Source organism: Mustela nivalis, assembly GCF_964662115.1.
Source record: "Mustela nivalis genome assembly, chromosome: 1".
Taxonomy (NCBI): domain Eukaryota; kingdom Metazoa; phylum Chordata; class Mammalia; order Carnivora; family Mustelidae; genus Mustela; species Mustela nivalis.
This window is the reverse complement of record NC_139020.1, coordinates 159,904,512-159,923,292: the sequence shown is the minus strand read 5'-3', so window position 1 is coordinate 159,923,292 and position 18,781 is coordinate 159,904,512. Positions and strand designations below refer to the sequence as shown.

At 41.8% G+C, this 18,781-nt stretch overlaps 1 protein-coding gene, 1 long non-coding RNA gene and 1 pseudogene across 4 annotated transcripts in view; all 3 read right to left on the bottom strand.

The window, feature by feature from the left end:
• The window catches only part of LOC309872844, an 802,828-nt gene that overhangs the window by 603,676 nt on the left and 180,371 nt on the right, over positions 1-18,781 (bottom strand). The gene's annotated exons all lie outside the window — the stretch shown is intronic.
• Positions 1-18,781, bottom strand: part of RAB7A (RAB7A, member RAS oncogene family) — a 114,718-nt gene that overhangs the window by 44,874 nt on the left and 51,063 nt on the right. The window lies entirely within an intron of this gene.
• LOC309872816 (large ribosomal subunit protein uL24 pseudogene) lies at positions 2,662-10,726 on the bottom strand (annotated as a pseudogene). The gene is made up of 2 exons (XR_014316655.1): positions 5,106-10,726; positions 2,662-4,896 (listed from the first exon to the last, which is right to left on the bottom strand). The product of XR_014316655.1 is annotated as a large ribosomal subunit protein uL24 pseudogene (transcript).

Genomic DNA, 18,781 nt, shown 5'->3' with positions numbered 1-18,781 from the left:
AAAAATTCCAGTAGAGTTAACATGCAGTGTTAAATTAGCTTCAGATGTACTATATAGTGACTCAACACTTGCATACATCACCAGGTGCTCATCCTAAGTGCACCCCTCAATCCCCATCATCAATTTCACCCAACACCCCATGGTCACCTCTGGTGACAATGAGTGTGTTCTCTAGAGTTAACAGTCTGTTTCTTGGTTTGTGTCTTTTTTTTTTCTTTTTTTTTTGCCTTTGCTCATTTGTTTTATTTCCTAGATCCCATATATGAGTGAAATCAGATAGTATGGTCTTTCCTACCAAGCTGATTTTGCTTTTTTTGATGCTATCGTAAGTGGAACTGTTTTTCTGGTTTCCTCTTTGGCTAGGTTCATTGTAAGTATACAGAAATGCAATTGGTTTTTGCGTGTTCACCTTCTCTCCTGCAACTTTGCTGAAATTAGTTTATTAGTGCTGTCACAGGTTTTAATTTTCGTTTTTCAGTATGAAATCTTCAGATATTCTACATACATAAGATCACGTCATCTGCATCTACTCTTTCTTTTCCCATTTGGATGTCTTTTCTCTCTTTTCCTTGCCAAACTGCTCGGGTTAGAACTTCCAGTACAGTTATGAATAGAAGCAGTGGCAGTGGGCATTCCTGCCTTGTCCCTGAACTAAATCAGAGGAAGCACTATCATATCAGTCTTTTACCACTATGATGTTCACTGGGTGCCTTTCGTATATGGCTTTTATCATGCTGAAGTAACAGTACTCTATTCCTAGTGTTTCGAGTAACGAAAGGCTGCTGAACTTCATCAAAGGCTTTTTCTGGATCAGTTGACATGATCATGTGTGGATTTTTATTGTTCCTTTCATTCTATAAATGTGTACTATATTGATCACTTTTTCAATGTGCAATCATCCTAACATTCCAGGAACAAATCCCACTTGCTCGTGGTGTGTATAATCCTTTTAAAGGACTGCTTAATTTGATTTGCTGGTATTTTACTCAAGATTCTCAAATCATTGTATTTTTAAGGGCTACTGACCTGTAGTTTAATTTTTGTAGCATTTGCTTGGCCTTGGTTATCAGAGCAATGTTGGCTCATAGAATGATTTAGTAAGTGTTCCTCCCCTCTTTGATTTCTGGGAAAAATGAGAGGACCAGTTAGTTCTTTAAATGTTAGTTAGCATTCACTAGTGAAGACATCAGGTCCAAGGTTTTTCTCTATCAGTAGATTTCAGGTATTCGATTTGATCTCCTTACTTGACAATAAGTACGATTTTTATTGAGTTGGTTTTGGTAGTCTGTGTTTCCAGGAACTTATTAATTTTTTTTAATTTTTTAGTTTTTATAAACATATATTTTTATCCCCAGGGGTACAGGTCTGTGAATCACCAGGTTTACACACTTCACAGCACTCACCAAAGCACATACCCTCCCCAATGTCCATAATCCCACCCCCTTCTCCCAATCCCCCTCCCCCCAGCAACCCTCAATTTGTTTTGTGAGATTAAGAGTCACTTATGGTTTGTCTTAGGAACTTATTAATTTTATCCAGGTTATAAAAATCTGTTGTTGTACAAGTGTTCACAAGACTCTCAATCTTTTTTTTTTTTTTAAAGATTTTATTTATTTGTTTGACAGAGATCACAAGGAGGCAGAGAGGCAGGCAGAGAGAGGAGGAAGCAGGCTCCCCGCTGAGCAGAGAGCCCGATGTGGGGCTCGATCCCAGGACCCTGGGACCATGACCTGAGCCGAAGGCAGAGGCTTTAACCCACCGAGCCACCCAGGCGCCCCAGGACTCTCATAATCCTTTTTTACCCCCTGTAGAATAGGTAGTAAATTCCCAATAAAGTTAATTCCCGATTTTAGAAATGCGGGTATTTTTTTTTTTTTAAAGTCAATCCAGCTGGGACTGTGCTCAGACCGGGGTGTACTTGAGATTCCCACCCTCTCCTCCCCTTCTGCCCTCCCCACCCCCTACTTGTGTCTGCTCCCTCTCAAATACATAAATAAAATCTTCAAAGAGAGGTTTCTTTTTTCCCCCCAATGTTAGCATTTATCGCTATGAATTCCTCCCTTAGGACTGCTTTACTGTGTCCCATAAGTTTTAGTATATTGTGTTTTCATTTTATTCATCTCTAAGTATTTAAAAATTTCCCTTGTGATTTCATCTTTGGCCCACTCCACTGGTTCTTTAAGAGCGTGTTGTTTAACACCTGCAAATCTGTGAATTTTCCAGTTTTCCTCCTGTTACTGATTTCTAACTTCATTTCACTATGGTCCGAAAAGAAATTTGTATGATATCTATCTTGCTACCAAGACTTACACTGTGGCCTAAGAGCAGGTGTGTCCTACAGAAGGTCCCATGTGCACTTGAGAAGAACATATGTGCTGTTTCTGGGTGGAGTCCTGTGTGTGTCCCTTAGATCTGGCTGGGTTATTGTTATTGAAGTTCTCTATTTCCTCATTTCTGTTCTCTGGTTCTACCCACTCTTAAATATCATTGTAAAATTATCTACTTCTTCCATCAGTTCTGTCAATTTTTGCTTCATAGAATTTTTTTTCATTTTAACTGTTTTTTTTTTTTTCATTTTAACTTTTTAAAAATTTTATTTATTTGACAGAGAGAGCGAGCATAAGCAAGGGGAGCTGCAGAGGGAGCCGCAGAAGCAGCCCAATGTGGGGCTCAATCCCAGGACCCTGGGATCATGACCCCAGCCAGAGGCAGACACTTAATAGATTCAGCTACCCAGGCGAAACTTAGCAGTTTTTATTTAAAGTTGCATATATGATTATTCTACTCCTGCATCTTCTCAATTGTTTCTTCCTTATATATGCCCTTTTCCTTTCCTACTTGGCAAAATCTGGCTTTGTGTTCAAGGGCTTTTTGGCGGTCTTTGTCCAGTTTTAGTCTAGTGATAACCACCTTGCTAGAGTGAACGCCCACACAGACAGTTGGGCCATCCGCCTTCTCTTGCTGTACTGGTTCAATGTAGAGGACATGTCTCTTCCTGCAAACCTGGGATAATTTGCCAATTTGCTGACCTTTGTAGTGTCCTCGCACAACCTGCACTCCATCACCCTTTCGGATGGGCACGGATCGAACATTTTACTTCCATCTCAGCTCTTTGGAAAGAGGGAAAGACATGATCTTCCTGCGAATGTGGGATGGTGCACTGAAATGCTGTTTACAGTTTTTGCTCTGGTCAGAAGTCACAAAGGGATTAACTTCATGTTGGCCAAGGGCACTTCAGCGATGGCCACAAAAGGGAAGGGCTGCTTCATATAATTTCCTGACCTGTCATTACATGTGTAAATGTTTACCACTATTTTATCTTCTTGCTGTACTGAACCTTTTATGTTCTTCTTTGTCCTTTGCAAATTTTTCCAATTTAAAATCTATCTTGACTCATCTCAGTACAGCCATCCCAGCCAGCTCTCTTTTGGTTACTATTTATGAGAATTCTCTTTTCCCACTCTTTCATATTCAAATTTTTTGTGTCTTTGGATCTAAACTGAGTCTCTTGTAAATAAATAATTGGATCAGGTTTTTTCTAGCCAATCTGCCAATCTGTCTTTTTGGAGTTTAATGCATTTATATTTATAGAAACTACTGTTAAGGAAGGACTTAATTCTGTCATTTTGGTGTCCGTGTTCTGTAAGCCTTACAGCTTTTTTTGTTATTCTGCACCACTATCTTCTTTTGTGTTCAGCTGATGTTTTTTTTGGTAGTAAAACATTTTAAGTCCCTTCTCATTTCCTTTTGTGTGTACTCTACAGCTATTTTATTTGTCATTATCCATCAGCTTTACAGATGTTAATACTGTACCTTATTGTGTTGTATGCGACAAAACCCTTTCCTACAATACTGTGATGCCAACAGACATATCATCATTTTGAGACCAGAGTTTAAGCAAAAGGAAATGAATATTTTAAGTGTAAACGGTGAAGTAGTTAAAGCCAGAAATTATTACAGATTTCCAAACTAGAAAGGAAAAGCCCAGTGAAGCACAACAGATTTTAATTTTCTATAAAGTAAATATTACTTTCTAATAATCCACCTAAACAGAAAGCTCTTGGAGTCCCTTGCGGGGGGCGGGGGGGCGCATGGTGCCTGGGTGGCTCAGTGAGTTAAGTGTCTGACTCTTTCATGATCTCAGAGTTGTAAGACTGAGCCCTGCACAGGGCTCCCTGCTCAGCAGGGAGGCTGCTTCTGATTCTCTCCCCACCCCCACTTCCCACTTTCTCTAAGAAATAAACAAATCTTAAAAAAAGAGCAAGAAGTCTTACGACCAAAAAGAAAACCCTTGTAGATTATCCCCAGCATTACTAGTCCATTTCTTGCCCTCCATTACTGCAATTACAAACAGCTATCTGGGCCCCTGGCTGGGCCTAGGTTTTTGGTCATTAAAGCCCTGAAAGCTGGTTTTTGGTGACCTGATGGACTCTGGTACCTGACAGGTTGTTTTCTCCTTTTTTTTCTTTCCATCTTGTTTTCTTTTTTCTTCATTCTCCATTTTTTCGTTTTTCCCATTTTTTTTTTCTATTTTCCTTTTTCTTTTTGGTTCTATTTTCTTATTTTTCTTCATTGTCTTTTCTTACTTTTTAATTTTATTAGCATAATTAGTAAGCATAATTTTATTTTATATCATTAGTATTAGTGTTGTTAGCACAGTTGGCACTGCCACTTAGAATGGTTAGCAGATCACCATGCAGTAGGACCTTGCAGCCATCTCTGGTAACTAATTACCCATATCTACAATTATGAGCTCCAATTATGAGACCATTGGGCAGGGTAACTTTGCAATGGTGGAAGTTGGCCCAGCACATCTTGATGGGGACAGAGGCTGTGAAGGTCATTAAGGAGAGTCAGCAGAGCTCCTCCAGTTTCCAGGCACTTTTCCATGAAGCACTTTCTTTCTTTTTTTTTTTTTTTTTTAAAGATTTTATTTATTTGACAGACGGCGATCGGAGAAGCAGGTAGAGAGAGAGAGGAGGAAGCAGGCTCCCCGCTGAGCAGAGAGCCCGATGCGGGGCTCGATCCCAGGACCCTGGGATCATGACCCGAGCCGAAGGCAGCGGCCCAACCCACTGAGCCACCCAGGCGCCCCCATGAAGCACTTTCTATGAAGCACACAGCACAAAGACCCTGAATCACACCAATATTGTAAAGCAGAGGTGACTGACACTGAGGAAGCACTATTCCTTGCCTGGGAGTATGTTAGTGGAGGAGACCTGTTTGGTTGTTTACAGTGGACCATGGCCACATGACAGACAAAGAAGCCAGAGGCAAATTCCAGCAGCTAGTAGCCACTGTGCAGTAGGGCATAATCCACAGGGACCTGAAGCAGAGGAACCTGCTCTGTGACACTCGACTGAAAGTAAAAACTGCAGACTTTGGCCTGAGCAATGAGTTCACCACTGGCCATAAGCAGAAAACCTATTTTAAGAGCCTCCCTTATACTGCCCCAGAACCCTTCCTGTGCCTAAAGTACAATGATCCAAAATCACCCTCTGCCCCACACTCCCCCCTTCACCCACTCTGGTGAATGTGTGAAACATGCTAATCATTCTGTCACCATGGTCACTGGTGTCCCTGCCTTTTGTGGGAGAGGACTTATGAGAGCTATGAAAGCAGATCCTGAAGGGGCAATACCATATTCCAATATCCTTACCTCTTGAATGTGAAAACCTCAAGAAAATTATGACCCTCAACTCCAGCAATAGAGGAACGTTAGAAAATATTATGAGGGATCCATGGATAAATAAGGCCAGAAGGAGAAACTCAGATCTTTATACATAAAGTGCTTCATGACAAGAAGGACTTCCAGGGTGACCAAGGTCATGATGAACATGGGCTATGGGTGGGATCCAGGACTCAGGAACAGCACTGAAAGTACCAGAGTGTGATGGCCACCTCAGTGACACCAAGAAACCCAAGGTGGAGGGTCACCCCCATGATAGGAAGTCCCTCCTCCCCTTCTGCTGACCCTGATAACTGCATTCTTCCCCCAACCTAGCAGGTTCAGCAGGTGTCTGACAATGTAGTAAACAATAGGTGCAGCAAGCCTGCTATTCCCACCTGGCTCTGCAAGGCGGAAAATCAGTGGTAGAGGAGTACCAGAGCTCAGAGTAGAAGCCCATGGCGCCTGCCAGTCCTGCACCTAGTCTGTCAAGGACCACCCTCCCAGCTCAGCCCCCAACCAGTGGCCCTGGGACCTCCTCCACCTCCAGCAGCAGGAGCACATCACCAGAGGGAACCAACTGTCCTCAATGTGTGTCCGTAAGAAGAAATCCTTTGCAAACCAGGCAGCCTGATGGCATGACCCAAACCTCTCCCTCCTGTCACAACCAGGGCCAACAGAGATGGCTGCCAGGCTCCTTTTTATTCTAAGACACTTCTGTTTTAGGCTGTCCAGCAAGAATCAGAAAACAAAATATAGTGAAGACAACTGAATCTCTCATGGTGGACGGCCAAGGCAGAAATCAAATCAAAGACCATGGGGAGGTTGACTTGCACTCCCTAAATTTTAGATGAAAAGAAAGAAGACGCTGAACTCCATTGAGCCTGACAACACAGTACAGATCAGCCAGAGACTAGGCACAAAACAGCTGCAGACCGGAGCAATATAAGTAGTACAGGCTGTGTGTGCGAGATGCTTGGGGAAGAGGACCTGGTTATTACTGATAAGGAAATATTTACTTTTGCCACATACCATTTGTTTTCCATATGTCTATTTTCCCATTATTCAATTCTTCATTGACTGATATTTTTTGTATTTAGTTGAATTTTTAATGTAATTTTTTCCAGGGGCTCTGCATCATTCCTTCTTCAGCTTAAGGAGCAGCCACGATATGGACTTTTGCTGGGTGTCTCCGCGAAGTGAAAACTACTGGGGGGTCTTGCTCCTGCAGTTAAATGTTCCAGCCCAGGATGACACGTCATGTCAGCTTACAGCTCACTGGCTAGAATGAGTCACACCATACAAGAAACTAAGGAGTGTGATTCTCTTGTGGACTTGGAAAGCACACAGTTGGAAATTTGGGGAACTAGGATGAGTTTTACAGTGGCTTGCTATAGTAATAATAAATGTAATTTTAAGATATTATTTACTTGAGAGAGAGAGAGAGAGAGAGATCACGCATGCACTCAAGTGGGGAGAGGGATACAGGAAGAGAGAGAAGCAGACTCCCTGCTGAGCAGGGAGCCCAACACAGGTCTCGATCCCAGGACCCCAGGATCATGACCTGAACTGAAGGCAGGCACTACATGACTGAGCCACCCAGGTGTCCCTGGCATCCATGATTTCTGATGAGCAATCAAGTGTGAAAATCTTTAGAATTCCTTATATATGACAAGTTGATTCTCTTGCTTTCAAGTTCTTGTTGCTTTGCAAATTCAAGTTACAATTTGACTGTAATGTGTCCTTGCGTAGATTTCTTGAGTTTATCCTCCTTGGAATTCATTAAGCTTCTTAGATGTGTAAATTCATTAAATTCTGAAGTTTTCGGCCATTTGATTTTCACAAATGTTTTGTTCCTCTCTAAATATTCTACCTCTGGAGCACCTATGAAGTGTATTGACATGGATGATGATGTCCTGCAGATCTCTCAGGCTGTGTCATCTTTCGTAATTCTTTCTTTCTTTCTGTTCCTCAGGCTGAATAATTTTGATGGTCTTCAGCTTGCCAATCTTTTCTTCTGTCTGCTCACATCTGCTGCCAAACCCTTCTAATAAATTTCATTTTGGGGCACTTCAGTGGCTCAGTTGGCTGAGTGTCTGACTCTTGGTTTGGGCTCAGGTCATGATCTCAGGTAAGACTGAGCCCTGCTCTGGGCTCCCTGCTCAGCAGGGAGTCTGCCTGAGATTCTCTCTCCCTCTCTAAACTAAACGAATAAATCTTTAAAAAAATTTTTCATTTCAGTTACTGTACTTTTTTTTCTGCTCCAGAATTTGTTCCCTTTTTATAATTTCTTTCTTGATGGTCTCATTTTGTGCAGACATTGTATATTCTCAGTTGCCTTTAGTTCTTTGTCCATGATTTCCTCTGGCCAAGTAATTTAACACAGTGGATTTAAAGTCTTTTATTTACTTATTTATTTGTTTGCTTTTAAAAAGATTTTATTTATTTGACAGAGATCACAAGTAGGCACAGAGAGAGGGGAGGAAGCAGGCTCCCTGCGGGGCAGAGGACCCTGGGATCATGACCTGAGCCGAAGGCAGAGGCTTTAACCCACTGAGCCACCCAGGCGCCCCTAAAGTCTTTTTTTTAAAACAAGAGTTATTTACTTATTTATTTTAGAGAGACAGAGAGAGCGCACAAGGGCAAGCAGGGGAGAGGGAGAGAGATGCAGACTCCTTGCTGAGTATGGAGCCCCAAATGGGGCTCTATCTCACGACCCCAGGATAATGACCTGAGCCAAAAATCAAGAGTTGGGATTGTCAGCTATGCAGGCACCCCAATTTAATGCTTATTATTAATTCCAATGTCTAAGCTTCCTCTGAGATGGCTTCTGTCCAGTTCCTTTTTTTCCTGTGAACGGGTACATTTTCCTGTTTCTTCATATGCTTCACTTTTTTTTCTTGTTGAGAAATGGACCTTCTGAAATCTCACTCCCCTGTTCCTCAGGGATTGCTGATTGTTATTTGCTGAGAGCTAGAATTGTTCATTTGTTAGCACAGCACTCACTTAGGAAAGATCAGCACTCTATCCCTTCATGAAGTACATCTCCATCCAATCAGGTTCCACAGTTCCAAGATAGTTGATTCCAAAATACTCTTTCTAGGTCAGTGGCTGACTTTGTAGAGGGACTGACTTCTAATGCTTCCCCCTCAGTCATCTTGTGTGACATCACTGTAGTCTATAGTCTTTTAATTTAAGTATCAGTGAACTTGTCCAATTTTCACACCCTGACCAAACTTATTCAAGCCTCTGAATCACTGCTAATTCTCTCAGCAGAAAATGCATGCATATTTTTTGGATATAAGTATGATTTGTTTTCTAGTTTTAGTAAAGGATCAGGATGAGTCTTTCTCCTTAAATGTTACCATCTTTCTTGAGGTGCCTGGGTGGCTCAGTCAGTTAGGCATCTGCCTTAGGCTCGGGTTGCGGTCCTAGGGTCATGGGATCATTGGGCTCCCTGCTCACTGGGAAGCCTGCTTTCCTTGCTTGTGCTCTCTCTCTCTGGCATATAAATAAATAAAATCTTTTTTTTAAAAATGTACCATCTTTCTTAAATCTCTTGCAACTACAGAAGACTATCACAGGAAAGGAAATGATAAGCGGCAAAAGACAAAGATCATCTAATAGCACAGATTGAAAATACCAAACTGGTGGCTCCTGGGCTTAAGTACTGTTCAAAATACTAAAAGTGGTATGTGAGTATTAAGAGAGAGGTAGCTGACTGGGAGCATGACACAGAATTTACTTTAGGAGTCTTTTTATTCTGGGTACAACGGTCTGGTGCTGAGTTAATACTTCGAACTCTGTGCTCAGTACACATTAGGGACTTGAATATTTGCTAAAATATTTAGCTTCCTTTGTCTTAATAGAGGCAACTTTCTAGAAGCATACATAAGAAAGGATACAAAGAATGCTCCATACAGGTAAAGTACTTAGTTCTCACTCTAGAAACCCTCTCTCTCTAAAACATGGCTTTTTGGGGGGTACCTGGGTAGCTCAATCAGTTGGGCATCCAACTGTTTTTTTTTTTTTTTTTAAGTTTTTTTAATTTATTTACTTGACTGAGAGAGGGAAAGAAGAAGCAGGCTCCCCACTCATCAGGGAGCCTAATGCAGGGCTCAATCCCAGGACCCTGAAATCATGACCTGAACTGAATGAAAGCAGACCCTTTACCAACTGAGCCACCCAGGCGCCCTGGGCATCTGACTCTTGATTTCTGCTCAGGTCATGACACTGGGCCATGCATGGGGCTCCACCTCACCACAGAGTCTGTTTGTCTCTCTCCCTCTGCTCCTCTCCCTGCTCTCTCTCTCTCTCTCAAATAAAATCTTTAAAACAAGCCTTTTTTGAAGCAATAAATTTGTATCAGCAGGATACGCTGAGAGTTAAAATGTTTAGAAAATTAAGGTTCTAACGGTCAGCAATTTCCCCCAAACACAGTCTTCCTCCAAAAACAGCCAAAATACCTCAACAATTAATCTGTCAATGGCTATGAATATGAATGAGTTTTCACTATGACATTATCATTGGTTAGGAGCAATAGGAGAAGTTTGGAACTTCTATTCAGTTATCACCAGAAATGGATACAAATAAGGGTACCACACCATACCCGCACTGCCCATGCATCTTTGTTTAGCGAGCAATCTTGTTTTTTTTGGAGCAGTTAGCTCTGTTTCCTCTTTCACCGTTTCTGCTGCGCTTGCAAGCACAAGATGCCTGCCTCCATCTGCACAAAACCTGTCAAATAGGTGTCCCTACTTTTAGAGCCACGGTCACCATCTTAGATGAGGTTTGCACATACCCTACCTATGCTATTTTAGTTGTAAATCCTTTGAACTAGAATAATGTCCCTCATATTTTATTATTTCCTTTCAAATATGTAAATATGGGTATGCCTGGGTGGCTCAATGGGTTAAAGCCTCTGCCTTCAGCTCAGGTCATGTTCCCAGGGTCCTGGGATCGAGCCCCACATCAGGCTCTCTCCTCAGTGGGGGACCTATTCCCTTCCTCTCTCTGCCTGCCTCTCTGCCTAATTGTGATCTCTATCAAATATCATAAAAAAAAATACAAATATGTAAATATGGACAGATTATCACAATGAAATGTGGTTAATATGAAAATGAAGTACCACAAATATGTCTGCCTTTATTCACATCACAGTACTTCCTACCTTGTCTCTTGAATAATCACATACCCAAAAAAAACAAAGCCTGCCACACCGAGTAGCAGTGTATACCACGCCAGCTTTCTTACTGTATTCAGCCCCAATCTCTCCTCCTCATTTTTGAGGCCTACCATCCTCTCAAATCTATCACCTCCAATCAGTCACTGCCAAGAATCTAGACGCCCTACTTCCGGGTTCTGCCAAATTAACATACTGGGAAGGTAATGGGTCCACTTCTCTCCTTTCCTTGATATAACTCTCTCAGCCAAGAAAACCCAAGTGGTGAAAGAACTCTGCCCCTACTTCACAATACATATTCAAAACATAAACACACAAAAGCAGACTTACATGTATGATGAGTGAATATTCTAAAATGTAGCTAGATATTTTTGAAGTAGGGTAAAGAAGAAGACATGCTCCTATTTGTGTTTATTAGGTTGAATCCTATGAAAATGTCATTTTTGTAGGTCAAAACCAAGCAACTTTATAGGGTTCAATGTCTCTATGGTACAGGAGAGATTAAGGATTAATGTTTCATTCTGTACAACTGAATGTATGAAGTTTATCATTACCTCTCCACATCCCAAAACTGAACATCTGGGCCGGAAGCCTGCTATCACATCTTTTCACACTACATCATCCCCTTTTGTGGGTGGCTCCTCATGTGTCACACAGTCAAAAAGAAAAATTCCTTCAGCAAAGGAACTATCTTACTTCTCTGGCATTTCCCTAACACAGCACCTGCTACAAAGCATCCTTTGGATACCTGCAGGTCTGAATGACTACATTTCCACCTCTCCTGTCACTGGGGTAGAACCAGTTCTCTACCACAGCAGCGGGAAGCAGAAAGAACAACTCACTTCTCAGATTCTGACAGGCACGGTTTGATCTTCGCCTGTGAACAACCACAGGTAAGGTTATTCATTAACTACATACACCATTTGTCTAGGCCGAGTGTACATTACGAGGCTGACCAACATGAGCTCCTCACTTCCCTCCCACATCCCCTTCCCAAACTCACAAGGGAAATCTTGCTATTGCTGCACTTCTCCAATGGGCTAACAGAAGTCTGGCCATAAGTCTTCACAGAAACAGCATGCCTTTCTCTCCCCCAAGTAGATCATGGATTCTCTGTACCTCCAGATGACTTTATGGGCACACAGAACTGCAAGCCACAGAAGACAGCCACTTGGCAGGGGCAGTGTTCAGTCACATGCAGACAGGGTTTCATGTTGTTGTCATGCAGAAATGATTAGCTACAACTTTAAAAGATAAAAAGCAAGGGAAAAAAGGGAAGAACTGGCTGACCAAGTGCGCTTTTTTCCTATCTGAAACAACCGTTTCTCTCAATTCAAACTGCTAACATTTTTTCAACATCAACAGCCCTGAAAATAAAGACTGGCCCAATGGTCTACTTTTTATCTATAAAAAAATTAACTCTCTTCTTTTGTTTTTTATTTTTTAAAATATTTTGTTTATTTATTTGACAGAGAGAAATCACAAGAAGGCAGAGAGGCAGGCAGAGGGAGAGGGGGGAAGCACGCTCCCTGCTGAGCAGAAAGCCTGATGTGGGGCTCCATCCCTGAGACCATAACCTGAGCCAAAGGCAGAGGCTTTAACCCCCTGAGCCACCCAGGCGCCCAATTAACTCCCTTCTTATTTGTTACAATTAATTAATAAAAAGAAAACTTTTTGAAACTCATGCCAAGTCTGGGACACTGATATGGAATCTGCTATTAAAATCCTCCACCAGAAGTGACAAAGAAATCTAGTATGTCAAAGTTAAACAAGAAAAGTTGGTTAAAAAACCCATCCAGAGCGCAGATTATGAATTGTGTATGTTCAAATACTGCAAGAAATGACCAGACATGGCAAAACATGAAATGCATAAAAACTTCATGAACATAAAACCTAATACTTGGTTTCCAAAGTCTTTTTGCAACCAGTTGGGTTACAAGGACTGAAAGATATGTACCACTGCCCCACCAAAACCAAGGCTCCTTGGGGATCAGAAACCAGGTTTTCTACTATTTGTAGAGCTACTACCTTGCCCAAGGCTTGGGATATGGTGGTGCTCAAGAAAACCGACTGGATGAACAATTTATACATTATTTGTCCCAGATACACAGGGGAGAGAACTGAGCTGCCTCCCTCTGCCAGAACACCTTAGAAAAAGTTTCTTCTAAATTTCTTGATGGAAGAAGCTGCCAGACAAAGTGATTAAGGGCCCAGGACAATGGGAAGAAAGAAAACCAATTTAATGAGAAGTAAACATATTCTGAACCTAATGCTGACAGAGTTTTATGACAGATGGAAAACCAATGAGCTTGTCAAAATGTATTATGAAGCAGAAGCAAGTAAGACAGTGGTACTACTATCCCAGAGACAAAGAGTGTATCAGAAGAGTTAAAAAGAGATACATGTAGGTAGGTAATCAAGTGTGTGATAAAAAAGATTTTAGTCAGTGAGAAAAGGATGACAATGTAGCAAAATACTGCCACATATTTGCAAAGATTCTGATGTCATATTGCATCATATGTAAGAATTTCAATGTGCTAAGTACTGGGGGGGGGGGGGAACGACACTGTTTTTATTGTCCTTTGGATAGGGAAGGCCTAGTATAGTAACTAACATGAAACCCCCAAATCAAAACAAATCAACCACATTGACTACAGGAAAGTTTCTTTACTACAAAACACATCATTAACCAAACCAAGCCATGAGAAACAAGCCTGGAATGTTTATAACATGAAAAAGGGTCAATATGCTTGCTATATAAAAAGTTTAGGTTAAAACAAAACCTGCCTCACTTGGGCTTTAGAGAAAATAGTCAATTCACAGAAGGAAAAAAATGGCTAATATTTTTTCAAAAGCTTAATCTACTCATCAATAAAATGGAAATGAGGTATCATTTAAATTTTTCCCACTAGTTAAACTGGCAGCTATTAAGAAAATCAACAATTGGGGGAGCAACTGGGTGGCTCAGTGGGTTGAGCCTCTGCTTTCAGCTTGGGTCATGATCTCAGGGTCCTGGGATGGAGCACCGTTTTGGGGGGTCTCTGCTCGGCAGGGAGCCTGGTGCTCACTCCCCGCCTGCCTGTCTGTCTACTTGTAATCTCTGTCAACTAAATAAATAGATAAAATCTTTAAAAAAGAAAGAAAGAAAGAAAGAAAGAAAGAAAGAAAGAAAGAAAGAAAGAAAGAAAGAAAATTGACAGTTGGCAACTACATAAATTGAATTCAAAGGCTACAAATGTTAAGTAGACAACCTTCTTGGAGGCAGTATGGTAATGAATGCCAAATTTTAAGTATGAATAACAACTACAAGGAAATAATCAAACAAGTGGATGAAGATAAATATTAACTGTCTTCTTAAAAAAAATTTATTTTTAAGGAATCTCTAGACATAATGTGGGGCTCTAACTCACAACCCGGAGATCAAGAGTCACAAGCTCCACTGACTGAGCCAGCCAGGAACCCCTTAAATAATTTTCTAAAACAGGAAAGTTGAAAAGTAACTGAAACATTCATTTAGAAGATGGTTAAACTTGGTAAATGCAATATTATACAGCCATTAAAAAAAGTATGTACAGGGGGTGCCTGGGTGCCGCTGGTTAAGCATCTGACTCCTGGTTTTGGCTCAGGTTGTGATCTTAGGGTCATTACACTGAGCCTTGCGTGGGCTGTTCTCAGTGCAAAGTCTGCTTGAGAGATTCTCTCTCCTTCTTCCTCTGCCCACCTCCCCACAAACCCGCACGCGCGCACGCACATACACACATGCACGCCAATAAATCTTAAAAAAAATAAATAAATAAAAAATAAAACCACCCAACAACAACAGTATGTACTGACAAAGAAAGGTGTGTAGTACATACAGAAAAGTCTTTTTTTTTTAAGATTATTTATTTATTTATTTGTCAGAGAGAGAGAGAGAGAGAGATCACAAGTAGGCAGAGAGGCAGGCAGAGAGGGGGGGGGAACAGACTCCCCGCCGAGCAGAGAGCCCGATGCGGGTCTCGATCCCAGGACCCTGAGATCACGACCTAAGCAGAAAGCAGAGGCTTAACCCACCGAGCCACCCAGGCGCCCCATATACAGAAAAGTTTTTAAAAAGCAAGTTACAGCAGAGTGTGTACTGTGCCATCCCATTTAAATATGAACATATAAGTCTGGAAGTACAGCCACCAAATTATCCAGAAGGGTGATAAAGAACTATTCACTTGCTTCTCTAATCTAGAAACAAGTTCATTTTAGGAAAAATCTGACCACCTAGGGATTTCTGGGTGGCTCAATCAGTTAAGCATCTGCCTTCAGCTCAGGTCATGATCCCAGGGCCCTGGGATTGAGCCCCACATCAGGTTTCCTGCCTGTCACTCCCCCTGCTTGTGCCTGTGCTCACAGGATCTCTCTCTCTCTGACAAATAAATTTGTTAAAGTATATTTTTAAAAATCTAAAAAAAAAAAAAAAAAAAAACCCCACAAACCAAAAAACTAAACCACCTACAGTGAGGTTACTTTTGCCCCTCATAAAAAAGTGAACAAGAGGGGGATGCCTGGGTGGCTCAGTTGGTTAAGCAGCTGCCTTCGGCTCAGGTCATGATCCCAGCATCCTGGGATCGAGTCCCACATCGGGCTCCTTGCTCGGCGGGGAGCCTGCTTCTCCCTCTGCCTCTGCCTGCCACTCTGTCTGCCTGTGCTCTCTCTCTCCCCTTCTCTCTCTCTGATAAATAAAATCTTTAAAAAAAAAAAAGGGGGGGGGGAACAAGCGGGACTCCATGTGGATGATAGTTTTTGAAATGGCTTAATCGGTTCTCAAAGTTTGGTATCATCTTGCCAGCTGGGATATTGCAAAGCCACTGCAGTATGATCAAGAGCCAAAGAAAGCCAAAATATGAAAGGATCTTGAGGATAGCGAATGCACCACTCTCATCTTTCAGAAGTGCAAATGGAAGCTTAGTAACTTACCTAGAAAGCCATACTGTGGCCCTGCTTAAAAAAGTCTCCAAAATCCTACTGCTTCTGGCCTACTGATTTCAAACAAAAAAACGTGAAGAATTTACAGGTATTTCTTTTTTTCAGCCAGAGAACACAACAGATGCACACACACATACACACATCCCAAAAGCCACTTGGAGAATGTATTTTCATTCTTTTTTTCAAACAATTAAGGAAAATAGATAAATTAGTTTAGTATCTACCCTGAAGCCCCTCTCTTAGGGTAGAACACATATATAAAATGTGTATAAGACACATATAAAATTCGAATCACAGGCATTCAGTGAAAGCTGAGGAAAAGTATGGGCTGAAATGGCCAACAAAAAGCTTTAAAAATTGAGCTGGTGGGGGCGCCTGGGTGGCTCAGTGGGTTAAGCGGCTCCCTTCGGCTCAGGTCATGATCTTGGGGTCCTGGGATCGAATCCCGCATCGGGCTCTCTGCTAAGCAGGGAGCCTGCTTTCCTCTCTCTCTCTGCCTGCCTCTCTATCTACTTGTGATCTCTCTCTGTCAAATAAATAAATAAAATCTTAAAAAAAAAAAAAATTTGAGCTGGCGGTACCTGAGCCAGGCAGGATGCCAAAAGACAACACAGAAATGAAGGGAAGTGGCAGGAACCAAGCTGAAGAAAATGGGGGAACAAAGTGTGGCGTGAAACAGGTAAGTAAAACAACTTCGGGTTAAGTAAAACAATACAGGGTGTGCGTCAGAGAAAGGACAAAACCAGGAAGACAAGCCAGAGGTGGAATGTGGAGGGACATAACCAAGGGCAATAGAAAACCAAGGGTTCTGCAGGCAGGGAAGGTGAAGAACCTAAGGAGTATTTTTAAGACTATCTGATAGCACCTTACAAGGAGGACTGCAGGGGTGGGGGTTGGAGTGGTGGGGGTGAGAAATCAGTAAATCTATAGGTTTGTAGATTTCCAACACTGAAAATGTGGAAGGCAAGGGACCTCTCAGACTCAATTGTTTCTCTCACACCTACTTCTGCAAAGGGTATTTTGGAGGCACTTAAATTGAGATTATCACACATCATTTAAAAGAAACATGTCCTAGGATGGAAAGGTGATCTGTGAGTAAGGCAACTTTTGTATCCTTTTCTGCATTTAAACTGCGGCTGATGGGAACAACAATCTGCAAATGAGCCACTCGGTTCTCCAAGAGCTATTACTACAGGCAAGTCACTGTAAAACTCATCCTAGTTTCCAAATATTTCCAACTGTGTGCTTTCCAAGTCCACAAGAGAATCACACTCCTTAGTTTCTTGTATGGTGTGACTCATTCTAGCCAGTGAGCTGTAAGCCGACGTGACGTGTCATCCTGGACTGGAACATTTAACTGCAGGAGCAAGACCCCCCAGTAGTTTTCACTTCGCGGAGACACCCAGCAACAGTCCATATCGTGGCTGCTCTTTCATCTGAAGAAGGAATGATGCAAAGCCCCTGGAACACTCAAACTGCACACACTGGGTGTGTGCAGAAAATAAAGCTAAGGAGCTTTCAACCGTTTTGAGATTACTTTGTTGCTGCAGAGTAGCCTTACCTATTCAGTCTCATACTGCTGGAAAAATGACTGCCGAAAACTTGTATTTCAAAAAGAAACAATAATCAAAGCATCTTTCTTTTATTTTTTAAAAGATTTTATTTGAGAGAGAGAGCACAAGCAGGGGGCGGGGTTAAGAGAGGGAAGCAGGCTCCCCACTGAGCAGGGAGCCCACTGTGGGGCTTGATCCCAGGACCCTGGGATCATGACCTGAGCTGAAGGCAGATGCTTAACCAACTGAGCCACAAACCATCCTTGCTCAAGAAAAACAAAAACAAACAAACAAACTCTTAAATAAACCTGAACAATAAAATTTACATAGGCTAACCTTCCAGATGTGATGTTATTTTTCTCACCACTATTAGGGTTAAAGAACTATCTGACAACTTGGAATATGGAGCACCAGTTCCAATCCCACTACTGGCCTCCATGATACTGAGCACTTCCTTTTGGGTCATTTCCTCATCTGGAAAGAGAGGAATATGCCGCTTCAATTGAACTCTAAGTGAAGCTTAAACAAGGAAATTGCTGATCTCCCTAAGACACTGATTATATATAGGCTCTGTTCCATGTATCAATCATGTGGGGTGGAAGGAAAAAAACAAAAAACAAAAAACAAAAAAACTAAGGCAACTTTTACAAAGAAGCAAGTTCCTGGGAAAGCAATTCCTGTTGAGAACTTTGTAGTCCAGCCCAATAGATACATGACTGTGCCATGCCAATGTTCTCAAGCTTTCTAAAGGCAGGTACCAAAGCGAGTGGAGTCTTTAGCCAGGTACCTGGATGATGGGTTTCTTTTTCCTTCTTTCTTTCTTTTTTCTTTTCTTTTTTTTCTTTTGGTAAAACTGACTGGAAAGCAGATAGCTAGTATAACAGTTACACAGAACTATTCTCAACAGCTGAAAGTTTGTTTCTTTTTAAAAATATTTTATTTATTTATTTGACAGAAATCACAAGCAGGCAGAGAGGCAGGCAGAGAGGGAGGCAAAGAGAGAGGAGGAAGCAGGTTCCCTGCTGAACAGAGAGCCCGATGGCGGGCTGGATCCCAGGACCCTGGGATCATGACCTGAGCCGAAGGCAGAGGCTTTAACCCACTGAGCCACCCAGGAGCCCCATCAACAGCTCAAAGTTTTTGCTAGCAACCCTAACTTATCTCCAGCATTTACCTAGTAAAACAAGTTGTCCATAAAGTAAGAGGAACCCACAATGGGTTGGCTGGCTCAAGAGGAAAACCAAACTGTTCTTTCTCCATCCCATCCCTCCCAGGCCAACTATTAATTTGTGTTAAAGACACTTCTGAGGAAGTACCTCTTTGAAGGCTTAAACACATTTGTATTTGAATCCTACCTAGTCCCACTAATCTCTCAAAATGTATTTCTCTAGGTAGATTATAACATCAAAGTCATTCCTTATT